This window comes from Bufo gargarizans, chromosome 2, assembly GCF_014858855.1.
Source record: "Bufo gargarizans isolate SCDJY-AF-19 chromosome 2, ASM1485885v1, whole genome shotgun sequence".
In the NCBI taxonomy this organism is placed as follows: domain Eukaryota; kingdom Metazoa; phylum Chordata; class Amphibia; order Anura; family Bufonidae; genus Bufo; species Bufo gargarizans.
This window is the reverse complement of record NC_058081.1, coordinates 240,752,969-240,775,463: the sequence shown is the minus strand read 5'-3', so window position 1 is coordinate 240,775,463 and position 22,495 is coordinate 240,752,969. Positions and strand designations below refer to the sequence as shown.

The 22,495-nt window shown below is 42.7% G+C and overlaps 1 protein-coding gene across 5 annotated transcripts in view; it reads right to left on the bottom strand.

The window, feature by feature from the left end:
• The window catches only part of MAGI2 (membrane associated guanylate kinase, WW and PDZ domain containing 2), a 974,764-nt gene that overhangs the window by 138,283 nt on the left and 813,986 nt on the right, over nt 1-22,495 (bottom strand). The window lies entirely within an intron of this gene.

The following is a 22,495-nucleotide window of genomic DNA, read 5'->3' as shown; positions in this document are numbered from 1 at the left end:
GGAGAAAATACTGCAGCATGCTGTGGTATTTTCCCCGGCCAAATAACGTAAGAGTGACTGAACAGATGACATCCTGATGCATACTGAACAGAATGCTCTCCATTCAGAATGCATGGGGATAAAACTGATCAGTTTTTTCCCGGTATTGAGCCCCTGTGATGGAACTCAGTACCGGAAAAGAAAAACACTAGTGTGAAAGTACCCTTGGATAAAACTGATTCAAATGACATGCAAATGTATCCATTTTTTATTGAACCGACTGTGACATGTTCTATATCGCTCATGAGAAAGAGGTCTAAAGAAGAGTTTTCTTACATCCAGGTGTCTGCAGTAATGCAAATCGCTACAGATGATGCAGGGTGGTTGTCAACACAGCAGAGGAAAAAGGAAAAAACTATATACAGACTGCCTGATATAAGAAATATATGTATATTAAACATTTGTATGATTTCCTATTATATAAATGAAAAAATAAATAAAAATAAAAACAGGAATACACTTTAATGATAAAATAACATGACTGAAGCGATGAAGATGAAAGGTGAGCCTACACTTTAGATTTCTGCAGCTTTATTCGTAGCATTGAATGCATTTTATATTAGCTAGTTACAAACTCCAGCTGGCAACCCCACTTTCTGCTTCCTACAGGTTTCAGCATGAAACAAACAATTGAGACACAGAAATTGAGTTTGGCTACTTGAGACCTTTGGGTCAGAGTAACGCTCAACCTCTATGCCTCTAGTACTGAACTGCTGACAGAAATGAAGGTAAGAAATATTGCATGGCCTTTAAAGTGCTTACACCGGCTGTTTCTGCTTCATGTTAAGGTCACGGGCAGTTTTGATTTGACCCTCAACATCTGTCTTTGCCATTAGATCCCTTTAGTCTTATGCTGAATTATACCTTTAAGAAACTACGGTACATTTGCGTCTAAGGACAGAAATTGCTGTGTATTACATGCCCCTGACTACTCCTCTCATTTACAAAGTCAGGGTTGGTGGGAAAGAACTAATAAAAAGATGCAGTGAGTGTGACATTTGGATATACAGTAGTTTTCTCAAAAGTATAATAATTCTGCCAGATTTGATAAATAGCAGGATGCGGCGAAACATTTTCTCATTTTATGTGCTTCTGGAAAGCAAAGATAACCCAATATAGCAAAGAAAATAAATAAAATGTCACTCCGGGGAGCCGAACAAACAAAATGCTAATTGCACAAAATGCAACAAGATCAATGTAGATTAATGCACAACTTCCATAAACTTTACATAGTTAAATCAAAAAACTTCAGTGTAGCCCCCACCAAACTAGAAGAGCCACCTTAAATTGAATAACTGGATGCCAGCAATGACTTTCAAAGCCACCATGAATAATTGTTCCCAATTGTTCATAATTGCTTTCATTTGGAGATACAAGCCGGTGTTTGTACAGTAACCGAAAATTATAAAAGAGGTGGCGAAAACACTGAAAAGGGCTAAAAAAAATCACAATCTAATTTCTAAGGAATTGATAATCCGATGTAAAATGTACCCAGGAATAGATGGTCTGTCAACAATACACCAAGAACGCAGTAACGACTAATCCAGGACAAAAAGAACTTCTGCCCTGGGCAAAAGGTCAGTGGCCCAGATTTAGTAATATGTCTGCACCAAAAATCTGTTTAAAAAGTGGCACAAATTGGCACATCTAGAGTTTTTACACTTTTTTCTGACATGTTCAACATGTGGGGTGTAAGGGATATGGGTGGAGCTTCACAGGAAAGGGGTGGGGCCTAATTCACACCATTTTACACCAAAATTGCACTACAATAGTACCGATAGTATCTATGCCTGCACCACACTTATCTTCCAGTCTGAGCCTCTGTGATTAATCTGGTGCAGGTCTAGTACAGATATACAGTGGGTACAGATATATAGTATATACCGCAGTGTATTGATATGTGAGGCATCACATCACCTTGCTGAGAAAATCCAGAACTATATGCAGTCGGCAAAAGGGTAAAAACAAAACAAAAAACCCATCCCAATAGATAAGTATTCTAGCAAGACCTAATTAGGAGGGAATGGATAAGACTTACTGAATCATCATACTTAGTCATCAAATCTCATTAAACATACCCCGAAGAACCATATGCATTTAAATAGAAATTCATCATCACAACTTTGAGCTCACGATTTCTCAGGAACCATATTCATTTCTCCAGTGGGCAATACGATAAGAGACCTAATATGCACATTTGAATAGAAAATCCTGACACTTGATTTGCAGTAATACCATATGCCAAGTATACCCCTCCCGAATCTCTATAATACTCTATAACAGCATGGTTGTGCCTATGGTCCTTAGGTGGTGACTCAAAACGTGACCTCAAATCTTGACATTTAACGTGCATCTAGATACACAAATGTGGTGGAGGTTCTCTAGGTCTAGGAGCCTCCGATGCAGATAGTTTTTCCTTGACATTAGGTAAAAACAAAAGCTACTCAACATTCAGCAATTCTCTCCAAAACATAAAGCCTATTCTCCCATGTAGCAGAACCCTGAAGTCTACATCGTTTAGGTTCTTCACCAACACTGGACCAGAAAGTAAATCAAAACATAAAAATGTACTTTTGGGAAAAGTACAAACACGCACAGATATTTAGGGACTAAAGCCTGTTTTTGGAAAACTTATACAATAAACTAGATCAGATGCAACTCAATTACTATGCCAAATCACAGATATTATGTGAAGGAATGTGTGTTGTCAGAATGTATAACGTGGAATAAAAGATGTCATACATGGTGCAGTATGTGGTATTTGACACTTAAGTGCGCAGAATAATATTTATCAATGCAATGACAGCAATTTTCGGTTTAAAATTTTTGGGGTTTCAAGTCACACTCTTTGCAAACTATTCACTTAAGGCTACTTTCACACTAGTGTTTTTGCGGATCCGTCATGGATCTGCAAAAACGCTTCCGTTACAATAATATAACCGCATGCATCTGTCATAAACGTATCCGGTTGTATTATGTCTTCTATAGCCATGACGGATCCGTCTTGAACACCATTGAAAGTCAATAGGGGACGGATCCGTTTTCTATTGTGCCATATCCGTCCCCATTGACTTACATTGTGTGCCAGGATGGATCCGTCTTGCTCCGCACCACATGGCGGACAGAAAAATGCTGCAGGCAGCGTTTTGGTGTCCGCCTCCAGAGCAGAATGGAGACTGAACGGAGGCAAACTGTTGCATTCTGAGCGGATCCTTATCCATTCAGAATGCCTTAGGGCAAAACTGATCCGTTTTGGACCGCTTGTGAGAGCCCTGAACGGATCTCACAAACGGAAAGCCAAAACGCCAGTGTGAAAGTAGCCTGAGAATTTAGTTACTTTTCTTCATACAAAATAGTCAGTGGGCTACGACCTGGCACAGATTAATAGCGCCACACAAAAATTTGATTTATTTATTTCTTGATGTACAGCTCAGTAGTGTTGAGCGTGAATATTCGAATTGCGAATTTTAATTGCGAATATGGGCACTTCGAGAATTAACTAATATTTTGAATATAGTGCTATATATTATATTATAATATATTATAATATTTGCATATTACTCGATCATTACCTTGCCGATTTTCGAGTAAAAAAAAAAGAATGTAGAATATAAGGAATATTCGAATTTGCGAATATTCGACGAATACTCTACAAAATATTTGCGAAATATCACGATTTCGAATATGACCCCTGCCGCTCATCACTACAGCTGAGCGGCATCAACTATTGTTGTGCACACACCAATTTTGAAAAGTGCGATGCACTGCTTTCAGACCACCTATAGTGGCAGAATAATAAACTGTATTCGAACAGAAAAAGAAGCACCAAGATTTATCCTATGAATGCACTCATAACACAAGTCTGAATTTAAGCCAAAAGAGTAAGTAAACCCTTGGATATTTTTTCCTGTAAAATGGAGAGGTTTGGCAGTTTATATGAAATGTATTGCATTTTTATGTAGTTCTTTACTTTATGAAGAGAAAAAAATGTATATAATTAATGCTAAAATAAAATTGCTTAATGGGAACCTGTCACCGGGATTTTGTGTATAGAGCTGAGGACATGGGCTGCTATATGGCCGCTAGCACATCCGCAATATCCAGTCCCCATAGCTCTGTGTGCTTTTATTGTGTAAAAAAACGATTTGATACATATGCAAATTAACCGGAGATGAGTCCTGTATGTGAGATGAGTCAGGGACAGGACTCATCTCAGGTTAATTTGCATATGTATCAAATCGGTTTTTATACACAATAAAAGCACACAGAGCTATGGGGACTGGGTATTGCGGATGTACTAGTGGCCATCTAGCAACCCATGTCCTCAGCTCTATACACAAAATCCCGGTGACAGGTTCCCTTTAAAGAGCAAAAAGCAGTACAGGATACATTAAACTTTTTTCACAATGAAACTTAATAGCAAATGTACAGTATGTAACTCTATACCCTATAGTCAATACATAGATTTTGCATTCACTTTGCATAAAAACATCACTCCTGAAAACATGGTGTGAAAGACACCTTAGCTACGCAGGATATTTTGACGTTTGACACCTCTTCCTAATATTAAATTGCTAGCTTTACCATCTTTAAAATGGACCAGTCAACTCTCCTGATCTGCCTGTTTTCATAATCGCTTACATTCCTCATGTGATTACAATTCTCCAGCATCTGTTCTCTGTGTTGGGCCATTCCTTTATTATTTTTGTTAGATGTTCAGTACCCCAGACCCAGGGATGGTCCTACTATCTGCCAGGAGAAGGGTGGGTTAGTAAGGATAGTGAGGAGTAAGGAAGCATGTCCGATTGCTCTTGCCTTAAGGATCAAAGACCCAGCTCATCTGTGAGACCATTATTCTAGAGAGACTTTAAAGACAAAACTTCAGATATTCTGCTAAGCTACAGTATTACAGTCAGCAGTGTGACTAGCTACCACAGCTAAAGAGACCCTGCTGTAGGTGAGGGACTACGGCTCAGACACCCATTATCTTAGACCACATCCAGGCCAGGCCAACTCAAAAAAGCCCATATTACACAGTGGACACCTGCAACCACAAGTGCCAGCTTTCAGCTCTTAGCCAGAAGTTCAGGGGAGCGACATCAGCAAGATAACATACCAGAGGTACCATCATCTGTCACTTTGCCAGCCAACATACCTTATCATCTGGTAAGAGAACTTTGCACTGTGTACAAACTACTGCTGCATGTACTACAACTTCTATTTTGTACTTAGTAAAGAAAGACTTTTATTCTTCTACTTCTGGCCTGATTTCTTATTCCACTTTTTCACTGCACCGATCCTCAGGAGGCAATGGCCTAAGGGAGTACACCGTGACGCATTATCAGAGCCTACTCCTATCCTGTGCATAGGCTCCTCAGGGTCTCACTGCAGAAGTCATGAATTAATTACTAGTAGATTGCATTGAAGGTCCAGATGGGCGTTACGCTGTGGGTGTGTCCCTGCACAGTCTGACACTAGCCCAGTAGCGGATTACAATAGGGATGCTTGGGTCGGCAGCCCCGGGCCCAGCACCGCTGGGGGCCCCAACGCGGACCCAAACGCCCACATACTGCGACTGGGCACGGGAGCACATAGCTCCCTGTCCCGTCGCCGATCACCGCCATAGGCTTCAGGCCGCATAGGCCTGAGGCCTATGTGGTAGTGAAATCCCGGCGCAGGCGTGCGTGATGACGTCATCGCGCGCCTGTGCCGGGATGCAGCACTGCCTCATCCCGCCTTCCTCTGCGAGCAAGCGCTGGACATAGCCCTGGACATAGATGCCCTGGACATAGATGAGTATTTAGCTTTTCATTTTTTTATTTTTGTATTTCATGTGCCTACTTTGGGGGACATGTGGGGGGTGGGGGACAAACAGTAGGACATATTAAGAGACATCGAGTACATGGAGGGGAGAATGTGGGGCCAAATTATTATGGGAGGGAATACTATGTGGGGCCAAATTATTATGGGAGGGACTACTATGTGGGGGAAAATTACTATATGGGGCAGTGTGGGGGCAAATTATTATGGGAGGGACTACTATGTGGGGGCAAATTACTATATGGGGCAGTGCGGGGGCAAATTACTATGTGGGGGCAGTGTGGGGGAAACTTGTGTGGAGACAGTGTGGGGTAATTGCTATGTGGGGGCAGTGGGTAATTGCTATGTGGGGACAGTGTGGTGAATTTCTATGTGGGGACAGTGTGGGGAAATTGCTATGTGGGGACAGTGTGGGGTAATTTCGATGTGGGGACAGTGTGGGGTAATTTCGATGTGGGGACAGTGTGGGGTAATTTCGATGTGGGGACAGTGTGGTGAAATTTCTATGTGGGGACAGTGTGGGGAAATTGCTATGTGGGGACAGTGTGGGGTAATTTCGATGTGGGGACAGTGTGGGGAAATTGCCATGTGGGGACAAATTACTATGTGGGGGAAACTATTGTGTGGGGGCAGTGTGGGGAAAACTATTGTGTGGGGACAGTGTGGGGAAATTTCTATGTGGGGGCAAATTACTATGTGGGGGCAGTGTGGTGGAAATTACTATGTGGGGGCAATGTGGTGGAAATTACCATGTGGGGGCAGTGTGGGGAAATTACTATGTGGGGGCAGTGTGGTGGAAATTACTATGTGGGGGCAGTGTGGTGGAAATTACTATGTGGGGGCAGTGTGGTGGAAATTACTATGTGGGGGCAGTGTGGTGGAAATTACTATGTGGGGGCAGTGTGGGGAAAATTACTATGTGGGGGCAGTGTGGTGGAAATTACTATGTGGGGGCAGTGTGGTGGAAATTACTATGTAGGGGAAATTACTGTGTGGGGGCAAACTACTATATGGGGGCAGTTTGGGGGAAATTAATGTGTGGGGGGAAATTAATGTGTGGGGATTACTATATGGGGCAGTGTGGTGGAAATTACTATATGGGGGTGTTGCTATTGGGGAGGCACTGTAGGGGCAATTCTATTATTTTGGGGACACTATACAGGGATTATTGCCTGGAGCACAATAGAGGGTGGTATTATTACTCGGGGCACTCTAGGGGACATTATAGCTGCTGGACACTGTAGGAACATTTGGGGTAATTTATCAAACTGGTGTAAAGCAGAACTGGCTTAGTTGCCCATAGCAGCCAATCAGATTCCACCTTTCATATTTGACAGCTCTTTTGGAAATCCAGTTCTACTTTACTCCAGTTTGATAAATTACTCTAATTATGTCTATTAGGGTCACAATTCTTTCAGCAGTATACTACTTTGCACATTGGGGAGCAAAACGGACACAGTATTGGGAGTGGCAGCAGGATGACACTGTGGGGACACCAGGATGAGGAGGTTGATGGAAAAATTTTGAAATCTAACGTGTCTGTGTTAGAAACTGTAGAGACGAGATGTGGCTGAAAGAATTTGCCATGGTGGTCTGGGTCAAATGGAGGAGAAGAGGAAAGAGAAGGTCTACATAACAGGAGATGTCACTGGATGTAAGAGGTATGTGGTGCTGTATTCTCCTCCATGTCTTTTTTATTATAATTATATGTATTTTAAATTTGGCGACCAAATTTTTCAGTTTAGGACCCAATTTGGGGTATTTTTTTTTAGTCTGAAGATGTTATATGGCCTAGGAAGAGACTGTGGCGCTCATAAAGCACCGCAGCCTCTTCATACAAAAAAAAAAACTAAACCAAAATGGAGGGAGGGGCCGCAGTTGGGTAGACAGCCCCGGGCCTATCATGCACTTAATCCGCCCCTGCACTAGCCAATCATTGCTACCTGCGTCAGGATGCATTTAATGAAGCAGCAAAAAAAAAAAAAAAAAAAAGGGCATCTGTCAGTGACTTGAGGAAAATGTAGTTTTAATATATGCAAATGAGTATTGCATTTACACCTAGAGTCTCGGATTTCTCTGTAACTGCTGCTCCCTCTCCACTTTGATTGACACAGATTTCTGTGGTGAAAGATTCTCTTTCACCACTAACCGCTTAAAGGGGTTGTCCAAGTTATATTTATTACCCGGCACCCCCTCCGATCAGCTGTTTGAAGAGAAGGCGTGCGTGGTGTCATCGCCACCTCCTCTTCACTGTTTACCTTCTAGCCGTTGCATCTGCAGTGGTGAGCAGGTGTAATTACACCCAAGCCTTCCTATTGAAATGAATGGGACGGCTTGGGTGTAATTAGCACTGACACCACGCACGCCTTCTCTTCAAACAGCTGATTGGAGGGGGTGCCGGGTGTCGGACCCCGCCGATCTGATATTGATGACCTATCCTGAGGATAGGTCATCAATAAATATAACTTGGACAACCCCTTTAATGACCAGATCTGAAAAGGCCTTTTTGGTTTAATGGTCCTAAATATCACCTAGCCTACCAAAATAATTTTTGCAATTTTTTTGTGTGAAGCATAAGGCTTTTTATTCACTTTTTTCTTTTTAAGTTTTATTTGGGGAAAATCTTGTGAAAAAAATAACCTTTTACTTAAAACTATAGCTCCTTATTGGTTAAATATGCAAACTGACATCAAAATAAAAAAATGGGTTTAAAATGGGTATTTTGTGTTGATTGTTTGATAGATAGGTATAGTTTTTACATGAATGGGGCAACTGTGATTGCATGGCCATTTTTATTTTATTATCCTTTTTTTCTATTCTGTATTCTATTTTTCAATATAATGTTGGCACGTAATATGCCCCCTACGAGGTCATTAAATGACTGCTTTAAAATGGCCATTAACAACCTGTCCTGGAATGTGAATAGGATGGGTTGCTTCTAGCTGCATGAGGAGTGGGGGCGCTCTGTGCAGTACAGTGGTGGGGGACTGTCAGGGTGTTTGGCAGACCTGCGAAGGGAAGAATACTTCCCTTTTGTTTGTTTTATTACTATCAGGTCAAAGTAGGATCTAGTTCACAATAAGTTAACTCAACACCTCCCAAGCTTGACACTTCATTTTATATACAGATGTCTCAATAACAGGAAAAGCAGACATACACTATATGGCCAAAAATAAGTAGAAACTCTTGCTAATTATTGAGCATGACTGTGCCCCTGTGCTCAAAGTGAGGTCCCTAGTATCTGAGGAAAGGGATTTAGGGGTCATTATTTCAGAAGACTTAAAGGTAGGCAGACAATGTCACAGAGCAGCAGGAAATGCTAGCAGAATGCTTGGGTGTATAGGGAGAGGCATTACCAGTAGAAAGAGGGAGGTGCTCATGCCGCTCTACAGAGCACTAGTGAGACCTCATTTGGAGTATTGTGCGCAGTACTGGAGACCATATCTCCAGAAGGATATTGATACTTTGGAGAGAGTTCAGAGAAGAGCTACTAAACTGGTACATGGATTGCAGGATAAAACTTACCAGGAAAGGTTAAAGGACCTTAACATGTATAGCTTGGAAGAAAGACGAGACAGAGGGGATATGATAGAAACGTTTAAATACATAAAGGGAATCAACAAGGTAAAAGAGGAGAGAATATTTAAAAGAAGAAAAACTGCTACAAGAGGACATAGTTTTAAATTAGAGGGGCAAAGGTTTAAAAGTAATATCAGGAAGTATTACTTTACTGAGAGAGTAGTGGATGCATGGAATAGCCTTCCTGCAGAAGCGGTAGCTGCAATTACAGTGAAGGAGTTTAAGCATGCATGGGATAGGCATAAGGCCATCCTTCATATAAGATAGGGCCAGGGGCTATCCATAGTACTTAGTATATTGGGCAGACTAGATGGGCCAAATGGTTCTTATCTGCCGACACATTCTATGTTTCTATGTTTCTAAAGGAGAAACTTGAGTGGTCTGTACAGAACCCTTACATCAACTCCAACAAACACCTTTGGGATGAATTGGAAGGTTAATTGCAAGCCAGACCTTCTTGTCCAATATCAGTGCCTGACTTTACACATTCTCTTTTGCCTGAAAGGACACAGCGTACCATATACAATCTCTAAAATTATGTGGAAAGGTTTGAAAGGAGACCCAACATCTTATTACTGTCCATGGATTTGGAATGCAAAGTCCAACAAGCTCATATACAGTAAGTGTGCTGGTAAGTTGTCCACATACTTTGTCCCTATAGGTTATGTTCAAGAGACATTACATTTAAACAAATCTAAAACATTAGATGTCAACTGCCTTGACATTTACTTCCAGGAGAGACAAGCATTAGACGGGCTTTAAAGGGGTTGTCCTGCCATTTATATTGATAACCTAGTATCAGGATAAGTCATCAATATCAGATCGGTGGAAGTCTGGCACCTCCACCGACCAGCTGTTCGAAGAGGAGGCCGCGCTCCATGTGAGCCCTGTTTCCTATTTATTACACTGCCTATCATCCTGGAAGCTTTGGCGGTGCAGTGTAATTAATGGTGCGAGTGCTTGTAATTACACTATGCCACCGCGGCACAGGAGACAATGTGTAGTGTAGTGAAGAGGAAGCAGTGCTTGCATGGAGCGCCGGCTCCTCTTCAATCAGCTCACAAGTGGAGGTGCCAGGGGTGCATTTTGCCTTATGCAGCTTGTGTATTTTCGAACACTGCAGGCTGCTCAGACTTCTTTAGTGTTAAATGGAATGTGTCACTGAATGCTTTTTCAGCAAGTTAAAACCAGATAGCAGCACATATCCTTTTTTCTAATCAGTTTTTATTTTCTGATAGCAGATTTTATTCTGTTTCTTAAACATGATTATGGGGGCTGCCATCTTAACAGCAATTAGAGATATTGTTTACAGCAGCCACATGGGCTATAGACTAGTGTTGAGCGAGCATGCTCGGCCGAACACCAGTTCGGCTCAAGCATCGTGACGCTCGGCACATCGCGGTGTTCAGACGAATACCGCGTGTGCTCGAGTGCGATGCTCGAGTCTCCTTCCCGCACGTTTTAAATGTGCAGGTAAGTACTGCCACTCACTGTAATGCCGTAGCCATGTTGGCTGCTGGCATTACAGTGATTGGCTGGCCGGAACACGGCATCGGGTGCTATATAGCACCCGATAACACATGGTTCGGCCAGTCTTAGGAAAAGCTGTGCTGTAGAAGGGACAGATAGTGTAGGGAATTGAATTTTATTTTTTGTTAGGCATGGTTGGTGTTAAAGACCCAAAAGTCCTTTTAAGGACTATTGTTGTGTCTGGCAGCAATATATATTTTTAGCGCAACCTGCGCTAAATTGCGTACAATTGTAGAGACCCAAAAGTCCTTTTAAGGACTATTGTTATATCTGGCAGCAATATATATTTTTAGCGCAACCTGTGCTAAATAGCTTGCAATTGTTTGGCTGCTGCAGACAGCAACATTATCTGCGCTACATCTCCTGGGTTATGTGTGCGCAGCCTAAAAATATCAGTGACATCCAGTGTACTTTTTCCGTAGACGTTGTCCACTGCGGACAGTTACATTACCTGCGCTACATCTCCTGTTTAAAGTTTGTGCATCCTAAAAATATCTGTGACATCCAGTGTACTTTTTCCGTAGACGCTGCGGACAGTTACATTACCTGCGCTACATCTACTGTGTAACGTTTGCACATCCTAAAAATATCTGTGAAATCCAGTGCACTTTTATCGTATATGCTGCGGACAGCGACATTATCTGCGCTACATCTCCTGTTTAAATTTTTTGTGCGCATACTAAAAATATCTGTGACATCCAGTGTACTTTTTCCATAGACGCTACAGACAGCGACATTATCTGTGCTACATCTCCTGTTTAACGTGTGCGCATGCTAAAATTATCTGTGACATCCAGTGTACTTTTTCGTAGACGGTGTCCGCTGCGGACAGTTACATTACCTGCGCTACATCTCCTGTATAACGTTTGCGCAGCCTAAAAATATCTGTGACATATAGTGTACTTTTTCCGTAGATGCTGCGGACAGTGACATTACCTGCGCTACGTCTCCTGTATAATGTTTCTGCATCCCAAATATCTGTGCCATTGACTGTAATTTTTTCTTAGCCGCTGTTGACAGCAGCGCCATTACCTGTGTTACCTCTCCTGTATAAAGTTTCCGCATCCCAAATATCTGTGACATTGACTGTAATTTATTTGCGCATACACTTTAATAAACTGCGCTACTGTACGTGTGACATACTTGCAAGCATATATACCATTTAATATGTGCAAGGCGAGCAGTAAGGGACGGGGAAGTGGCCGTGCTGCTGATGATGCACGCAAAGGCCGTGGCCCTGGACGCGATGAAACTGTGCCAGCTGGCAGAGCACAAGAAACACACTCATCCACAATACATAGCTTCATGTCCCAGTTTGCAGGGCGGCGCAGGACACTACTCTCGAAGTCAGAACAGTGTGACCCGGTGGTCGATTGGATTGCAGCAGATAATGCTTCCAGTCGCACCACCCTGTCTTCCACAAAGTCCAGTCTCAGAGCCAAGAGTCTGGTCAACAGCCCTGATCTTCCTCCCCCCACACCATGGAGAGTCTTTGCAAACAAGTGATCCCACACTCAGATATTCTGAGGAGCTCCTTTCAGCGCCATTCCTTAATTTGGGCCTCTTGCCAAGCCCGCTTGAAGATGGACATGAGGAGATCTTGTGCCCTGATTCCCAAACTCTTGAGCAGTCACAGTCAGAAAAAGATGACAGAGGGGAACGGCAATTAGTGTTTCACGAGGTGGATGATGATAATGAGACACAGTTGTCAATTAGTGAGGTTGTTGCTAGGTCAACAAGTCAGGAGGATGACCAGAGTGAGGAAGTGGAAGAGGAGGTGGTGGGCGATTAAATCACTGACCCAACCTGGGAAGGTGGCAAGCCGAGCGAGGACAGCAGTCAAGAGGGGGAGGCATCCCAAGCACCGCAACAGGCTGGAAGAGGCAGTGGGGTGGCAAAAGGGAGAAGGGGGGGCCACACCTAACAGGCCCGTAACCAGGCATGGGATCCAGCCGGTTCTCTCCGGTTCTGCCGAACCGTTTGTTAAAATTACAGGCGGTTCGCAGGACCGGTGAGAAGCAGGGATCCCGACCCGGTCCTGCAGCTGCGCCTGCACCAGTGGCGTAGCTATAGGGGTGGGGGCGGAGCGGAAGCCGAGAGGAGAGGCCCTGTGTGACGCGCACTGTGCAGGGCAGCTGGGCAGGCGAAGTGAGGAGGGGCCGGGGGAGCGGCTTCAGTTGAGGTGCGACGCAGGACTTAGTCACGTACCTCACTGTGACCTCCTGCGGCGGATCTCGCGAGATGACGCGATGACGCGGTGCGGGAAGGCACAGTGAGCGAGGCATTGGTGACCGCCTGTACCAGGATGCCACAAGCTGTGAAGGAGAGAGAGGTAAGTATTAATTATTTCTCCTAAGCAGGTGCCTACTCCACCTTCCCCTCATCCTGACCCAATGTTTAGATTCTTTTAGCCAAACAAGAGTTATGGATGGGGTTGATGACAATATTTAAGGTGGCCACACACAGGGAAACACATCTATTTTGCCCACAGAGTAAGAGCAGCTTTTTTAAGCGGTACTCCACTATGTAATGGCCCCCTCTTTATTATTAATATAATGGCCCCCTCTTTATTATTAATGTAATGGCCCCCTCTTTGTTATTAATGTAATGGCCCCCTCTTTATTATTAATATAATGGCCCCCTCTTTATTATTAATGTAATGGCTCCCTCTTTGTTATTAATGTAATGGCCCCCTCTTTGTTATTAAAGTGGGGGCCATTATATTAATAATAAAGAGGGGGCCATTATATTAATAAAAAAGAGGTGGTCATTATATTAATAATAAAGTGGGGGCCATTACATTAAAAATAAAGAGGGGGCCATTATAATAATAATAAAGAGGGGGCCATTATATTAATAATAAAGTGGGGGCCATTATATTAATAATAAAGAGGGGGCCATTATATTAATAATAAAGTGGGGGCCATTATATTAATAATAAAGTGGGGGCCATTACATTAAAAATAAAGAGTGGGCCATTATAATAATAATAAAGAGGGGGCCGTTACAGTAATAACAAAGAGGGGGCCGTTACAGTAATAATAAAGAGGGGGCCATTATATTAATAATAAAGAGGGGGCCATTATATTAATAATAAAGAGGGGGCCATTATATTTTCAATAAAGAGGGGGCCATTATATTAATAAAAAAGAGGGGGTCATTATATTAATAATAAAGTGGGGGCCATTACATTAAAAATAAAGAGTGGGCCATTATAATAATAATAAAGAGGGGGCCATTACAGTAATAACAAAGAGGGGGCCTAAGGCTTTTTAAAAGTTGAGTGGTATGTGTGTAGTGTATATATAGTGTATTTGTGTGTAGTGTATATATGGTGTATGTAAATATGTCGTGACTGTGTTGCATATATATGGTGTATGTAAATATGTGTCATGACTCGTGACGCGCTGCGTATCCACCGCTGAGTAGGGAACCTGTTGTTAAAAATTTGAATCCCACCCCTGCCCGTAACTGTTCCCCAGAGCATCCCCTCGCGAAAATCTCCCTTACCAAGGGGTAGGTGTTCCTCAGTCTGGTGCTTTTTTGATGAAAGTGTGGATGATAAAAGAATTGTCATTTGAAACCTGTGCTGTACCAAAATGAGCAGGGGCATAAACACTAGCAACCTCACCACCACCAGCATGATCCGCCACATGGCATCAAAGCACCCTAATAGGTGGGTCAAACGCCTGGGTCCACAGTGTCTGCAGGTCACACCACTGCCTCCTCTTCCCCTGTGTTACATGCTGGCCAACCCGCTGTCCAAGATGCAGGCCGGATGCCTCCCGCAAGCACCATCAGTTAGCACATCCACTTCTGTGTCCCAGCGCAGCGTACAGATGTCCATACCCTAGGCCTTTGAACGAAAGTGCAAATACCCAGCCACCCACCCACAGGCCATAGCACTAAATGCACACCTTTTCAAATTGCTGGCCCTGGAAATGTTGCCATTTAGGCTTGTGGACACTGAGGCTTTCCACAGACTGATGGAGGCGGCCACCCCTCGTTACTCAGTCCGCAGCCGCCACTATTTTGCCCAGTGAGCCGCCAAAATGAGCAAGGCCTGGATTGCCCCTGACTTCTCTACTCCACCAGAGGAAAGCGGCTGTACGTAAAGGCACTTTAAATGTGGCTTTTATGGTGTATTGAATACACTGTATTCCCATGCACCCCTTCCACCACAAAAAAGGGTATATGGTTCAATCTTCCTTTTCTCGTCCTCCTCCTCCATTATATCAACATGCTTATTAGGCTGCCCTCGCTCCTAATGTTTTAGAGGGTCAGCTCAGCAGCAGGCCCTCGCCCTTAATGTTTTAGATGGTCAGATCAGCAGCAGTCACTTGCCCTTAATGTTTTAGAGAGTCAGCTCAGCAGTAGACCCTCCCCCCTAATGTTTCAGATGGTCAGCTCAGCAGCAGGCCCTCGCCCATAATGTTTTAGATGGTCAGCTCAGCAGCAGGTCCTCACCCATAATGTTTTAGATGGTCAGCTCAGCATCAGGCCCTCGCCCATAATGTTTTAGATGGTCAGCTCAGCAGCAGGCTCTTGCCCATAATGTTTTCGATAGCTCAGCAGCAGGCCCTCGCCCATAATATTTTAGATGGTCAGCTCAACAGCAGGCCCTCGCCCATAATTTTTTCCATGGTCAGATCAGCAGCAGGCCCTCGCTCATAATGTTTTAGATGGTCAGATCAGCAGCAGGCACTTGCCCCTAATGTTTTAGAGAGTCAGCTCAGCAGCAGACCCTCACCCCTAATGTTTTAGATGGTCAGCTCAGCAGCAGGCACTTGCCCATAATGTTTTAGAGAGTCAGCTCAGAAGCAGACCCTCACCCCTAATGTTTTAGATGGTCAGCTCAGCAGCAGACCCTCACCCGTAATGTTTTAGATGGTCAGATAAGCAGCAGACCCTCACCCCTAATGTTTTATTTGTCAGCTCAGCAGCAGACCCTTACCCCTAATGTTTTAGATGGTCAGATCAGCAGCAGGCCCTTGCCCCTAATGTTTTAGAGGGTCACCAGTAGTGTTGATCACGAATATTCGAATTGCAAATTTTATTCGTGAATATCGGCACTTTGAGAATTTGCAAATATTTTGAATATCGCAAAATATACTCGTAATTGCGAATATTTGATTTTTGTGAAAATACCAGTTCATGCGAAAAATTTGTATGCAAATTTTATGTGAATTTTCGCAATCAAGAAAATAATGCCTGGAGATCATGAATTCGCGAATTCTCGAATATATGGCGAATATTCGCAAAATATCGCGAATTCGAATATTGCCCCTGCCGCTCATCACTAGTCACCAGCAGGTCCTTGCTCCTAATGTTTTTGAGGGTCACCAGCAGGCCATCAATCATAATTTCTCAAGGGTGTGTATAATGCCCTCCTTTATATGTAACAAAGGGTGTATTGGAGTGCCGGTTCCTTGTAATTTTTGGCAGCCAAATTCACTTAGGCATAGGCTTTGTGAGTGTAGGAGTCTGACTACCTGAACAATTGCACCACAATGCCCTCCTTTATGTGATATACAAGTTGTATCGGAGTGCCTCTTCCTTGTAATTTTTGGCAGAACTTAGACTTTATATACAAGTAAAATATACAGGAAAGAATGTTTCCTAACAATTTTTCATCTAAAATCGATTTTTTATCTTCGGTTTGGTGCATATTATTGTCAGTCTGTGAACATCGTTCCCTGCAGCGACCTGGGAGTCCAAGATGCATCCAGACATCCTCCCCATGCGGTTATCCGAACCATTTCAGAGGTGCATCCATCAATTTCTGACCTTTCCATGTGAACCAGACACCGTCCCCTCTTCAGAGCAGGGGGTGCCTGGCTTAATGCTTGGGTTTTCCCATTGACTTCCATTGTGCTCGGGTGTTCGGTAGAGCACCCGAGCATACTGAGGTGTTCTACTTGAGCACCCAAGCACTTTGGTGCTCGATCAACACTACTATAGACACAATGGACCGGAGGGAACTCATTGACTTCTATAGGAGAGTTTTCTATGCATGTGCTGTGACCTATGCAGAGGTCAGGAGGCATTAGATAAACTTTGACAATCACCTATTGTGAATGGTGGATCCTGTGCTATCTACAGGTGAAACTCGAAAAATTTATTTATTTCAGTAATGCAACTTAAAAGGTGAAACTAACATATGAGATAGTCTCAGTACATGCAAAGCGAGATATTTCAAGCCTTTATTTGTTTGAATTTGGATGATTATGGCTTACAGCTTATGAAACCCCAAAGTCACACTTTTGAGGTACCCTTTGCTCAGGGGGTATGGATTAATTAGCTGACTAGAATATTGAACCTTTTCACAAAATTCAAATTTTAAGCTGCATTAATGCAATTCCTTTTATTTGCATTACTGAAATAGATGGACTTTTGCACGATATTCAAATTTTTTGAGTTTCACCTGTATACACAGAGGTGATATGTAATTGTAATGATACGCAGATAACTGCAGTAAAGTGATCTGTAAAGACAAGGAATTGGCACCTATTATAAGGCCAGGTGCGAAAAGTTCAGGTTATTATGGTTTTTGTTTAAATTTAGATATTGACATGGAAAATCAACATTACCAAACATTCTTTAAAATGTGTTTAACACAAAACTTTGAACAATAGGTCCTTTCCTGATCATACATTCCCTTTAAACCTGACAGCTCTGACTGTAGCCCCTCTCTCTGCTCTCCTGAACGCAAGTCTAAACTGACATTTTTAAAACCAAATAAAAGAAACTCAAATCAAAAAGAGTTATCAGCTTTGTGAGCATCCAAAAGAGCAGAGAGAGGACTACAGACTGAGCTTTTGGAGTAATGCCTTGATGGATTTCACACTGAGTGGGACTGAGCAGCCTGCAATGAATGCGAATAGGCATACAGGCTGCGGAAGACAAATGAAGCAAAATATGTAATAAAAAAAAATTGCAAATATGTTTTTCTCCCATAATACCGCCAATGCAATAAACATCACCGCAATTGTGTCCTTTGCCTTTAAGTCTGAATAGTTGGTTTAATAATACAATGATATGTTGAAGATAGTAACATATTAATGTCATTTTTTTAATTAATTAAACTAGCATTTGAATTATCTGTTGTAATTCTGACCCATTTTCAGAGAAGCAAGTGTGCCTTAGAATTAATTATTCTGCTAAAAGTTATCCTAACAGCTGGGAACCAAAGCAAACGACTGTCTGTTCATTTTTGGTTCATTTCCATGGAAATTTGTTTAGCTTTTACTTACTGCCATCTGTATGGCAGAACTGTCAATACGTTTCTTTTTCCATAGGACTGTTAGGCCCCTTTCACACGTGCGAGTATTCCGCGTTCACCTCACGCATTGCACCCGTACTGAACCCTGACCCATTCATTTCAATGGGGCTGTGTACATGAGCGATGTTTTTCACGCATGACTTGTGCGTTGCGTGAAAATCGCAGCATGTTCTATATTCAGTGTTTTTCACGCAACGCAGGCCCCATAGAAATGAATGGGGCTGCATGAAAATTGCATAGCATCCGCAAGCAAGTGCGGATGCGATGCGATTTTCACGCATGATTGCTAAGGAAACGAGGGATGAGCAAACCGGGACCCAATTTACTTTATTATTTTCCATTATAACATGGTTATAATGGAAAATAAGAGCATTCTTTAATACAGAATGCAAAGTCAAATGTCAATTGAGTGTTAAAAAAATAAAAACATTACTCACCCCATCCACTTGATCGAGCAGCCGGGATCCTCTTCTTTGTTCTTCTTGAAGGGCCTGCAAAAGAACCTTCGCTGACCATGTGGTGAGCGCGGTGACGTCAGCGCAGGTCCTGCTGAATGAAGATAGAAGGTCCTTCTATCTTTATTCAGCAGGACCTGCGCTGACGTCACCGCGCTCACCACGTGGTCAGCGAAGGTTCTTTTGCAGGCCCTTCAAGAAGAACAAAGAAGAGGATCCCGGCTGTGTGATCAAGTGGATGGGGTGAGTAATGTTTTTATTATTTTTTAACCCTCAATTGACATTTGACTTTGCATTCTGTATTAACCACTTCAGCCCCGCTAGGTGAAACCCCCTTCATGACCAGGCCACTTTTTACACTTCGGCACTACACTCCTTTCACCGTTTATCGCTCGGTCATGCAACTTACCACCCAAATGAATTTTACCTCCTTTTCTTCTCACTAATGGAGCTTTCATTTGGTGGTATTTTATTGCTGCTGACATTTTTACTTTTTTTGTTATTAATCAAAATGTAACGATTTCTTTGCAAAAAAATGACATTTTTCACTTTCAGCTGTGAAATTTTGCAAAAAAAACTACATCCATATATAAATTTTTCGCTAAATTTATAGTTCTACATGTCTTTGATAAAAAAAAAATGTTTGGGCAAAAAAAAAATGGTTTGGGTAAAAGTTATAGCATTTACAAACTATGGTACAAAAATGTGAATTTCCGCTTTTTGAAACGGCTCTGATTTTCTGAGCACCTGTCATGTTTCCTGAGGTTCTACAATGCCCAAACAGTATAACTACCCCACAAATGACCCCATTTCGGAAAGTAGACACCCTAAGGTATTCGCTGATGGGCATAGTGAGTTCATAGAACTTTTTATTTTTTGTCACAAGTTAGCGGAAAATTATGATGATTTATTTTATTTATTTTTTTCTTACAAAGTCTCATATTCCACTAACTTGCGACAAAAAATAAAAAATTCTAGGAACTCACCATGCCCCTCACAGAATACCTTGGGGTGTCTTCTTTCCAAAATGGGGTCACTTGTGGCGTAGTTATACTGCCCTGGCAATTTAGGGGCCCAAATGTGTGAGAAGAACTTTGCAATCAAAATGTGTAAGAAATGACCGGTGAAATCCGAAAGGTGCACTTTGGAATATGCGCCCCTTTGCCCACCTTGGCAGAAAAAAAGTGTCACACATGTAGTATCGCCGTACTCAGGAGAAGTTGGGGAATGTGTTTTGGGGTGTCATTTTACATATACCCATGCTGGGTGAGAGAAATATCTTGGCAAACGACAACTTTTCCCATTTTTTTATACAAAGTTGGCATTTGACCAAGATATTTTCTCACCCAGCATGGGTATATGTAAAATGACACCCCAAAACACATTGCCCAACTTCTCCTGAGTACGACAATACCAGATGTGTGACACTTTTTTGCTGCCAAGGTGGGCAAAGGGGCACATATTCCAAAGTGCACCTTTCGGATTTTGCAGGCCATTTTTTACACATTTTGATTGCAAGGTACTTCTCACACATTTGGGCCCCTAAATTGCCAGGGCAGTATAACTACGCCACAAGTGACCCCATTTTGGAAAGAAGACACCCTAAGGTATTCCGTGAGGGGCACTGCGAGTTCCTAGAATTTTTTATTTTTTGTCACAAGTTAGCAGAAAATGATGATTTTTTTTTTTTCTCTTTTTTCCTTACAAAGTCTCATATTCCACTAACTTGCGACAAAAAATAAAAAATTCTAGGAACTCGCCATGCCCCTCACGGAATACCTTGGGGTGTCTTCTTTCCAAAATGGGGTCACTTGTGGCGTAGTTATACTGCCCTGGCAATTTAGGGGCCCATATGTGTGAGAAGTACCTTGCAATCAAAATGTGTAAAAAATGCCCTGCAAAATCCGAAAGGTGCACTTTGGAATATGCGCCCCTTTGCCCACCTTGGCATCAAAAAAGTGTGATACATCTGGTATCGCCGTACTCAGGAGAAGTTGGGGAATGTGTTTTGGGGTGTCATTTTACATATACCCATGCTGGGTGAGAGAAATATGTTGGCAAAAGACAACTTTTCCCATTTTTTTATACAAAGTTGGCATTTGACCAAGATATTTATCTCACCCAGCATGGGTATATGTAAAATGACACCCCAAAACACATTCCCCAACTTCTTCTGAGTACGGCGATACCAGATGTGTCACACTTTTTTGCAGCCTAGATGCGCAAAGGGGCCCAAATTCCTTTTAGGAGGGCATTTTTAGACATTTGGATCCCAGACTTCTTCTCACGCTTTAGGGCCCCTAAAAAGCCAGGGCAGTATAAATACCCCACATGTGACCCCACTTTGGAAAGAAGACACCCCAAGGTATCCAATGAGGGGCCTGGCAAGTTCAAAGAAATGTTTTTTTTTTTGCATAAGTTAGCGGAAATTGATTTTTTTTTTGTTTTTTCTCACAAAGTCTCACTTTCCGCTAACTTAGGACAAAAATTTCAATCTTTCATGGACTCAATATGCCCCTCAGCGAATACCTTGGGGTGACTTCTTTCCAAAATGGGGTCAGTTGTGGGGTGTTTGTACTGCCCTGGCATTTGAGGGTCTCCGCAATCATTACATGTATGGCCAGCATTAGGAGTTTCTGCTATTCTCCTTATATTGAGCATACAGGTAATGAGATTTTTTTTTCCGTTCAGCCTCTGGGCTGAAAGAAAAAAATGAACGGCACAGATTTCTTCATTCGCATCGATCAATGTGGATGAAAAAATCTCTGCCAAAAAAAAAAAAATGGAGGGGAAAGGCGTCTGCCAGGACATAGGAGCTCCGCCCTACATCCATACCCACTTAGCTCGTATGCCCTGGCAAACCAGATTTCTCCATTCGCATCAATCGATGTGGATGAATAAATCATTGCCGGGATTTTTTTTTTTTATATATATATACATACAAAGCGCTTGCCAAAGCATAGGAACGCCGCCTCCTCCTCAGCTCGTATGCCTCGGCAAACGTATCTGTCACTGCAGAGGAGAAAATCCCGTCTTGCAGCGCCGCATACACCGACTTGCGTGTAATCTGACAGCAGCGCAATGCTTCTGTCAGAATGCACATCGGTGCTGCAGCTAGTAGATCGGTTGGTCCACCTGGAAGGTAAAAAGACAAAAAAAAGAAAAAAGAAAAAAACAGGCCACAACGCAATAATTTTATTAACTTTGGAACAGAACATGTAACTTTAACTTTTGGAACTAAACATTAACCTGTTTGCTTACCTGTTTTTTTTTGTTTTTTTTTTGTTTTTTTACCTTTATAGAACAAACCTCTCCTTCCCCATGGGTCAATGTGCAAAGCGCAAATCGCCCAAAGATGTGGCGAAGTGCGTTATGCACTTTGTCCCATGTGAAAGGAGACGTTTGCAGCAGCAGTGAGTGAATGGGCCCTAATAGCCCTGTGTGCCTGTCCTGGTGAGATGATCCCTATGCTAATAGTGTACCTGTGAGTGGTACTTCCGGAAACACTCTCCAAAGCATAGGGCAGGGTGGTCCGGACAGTCAGGACAGAAATAACGGGTGTCACGCCTTATTCCACTCCTGCTACAGACACGACATCTTTTTCGGGGTGACGGTTGGGTTGAGGTACCAGGAACGACATTGGGGAAATGTCGCTCGTGTAGACGGCTAACTACACTGGTGGTTGGGGCCACGGAACCTCCTGGATACAGGAGGTTCTCAATGATCTCTTCCTGAAATTTGAGGAAGGATCCAGTTCTCCCAGCCTTACTGTAGAGAACAAAACTATTGT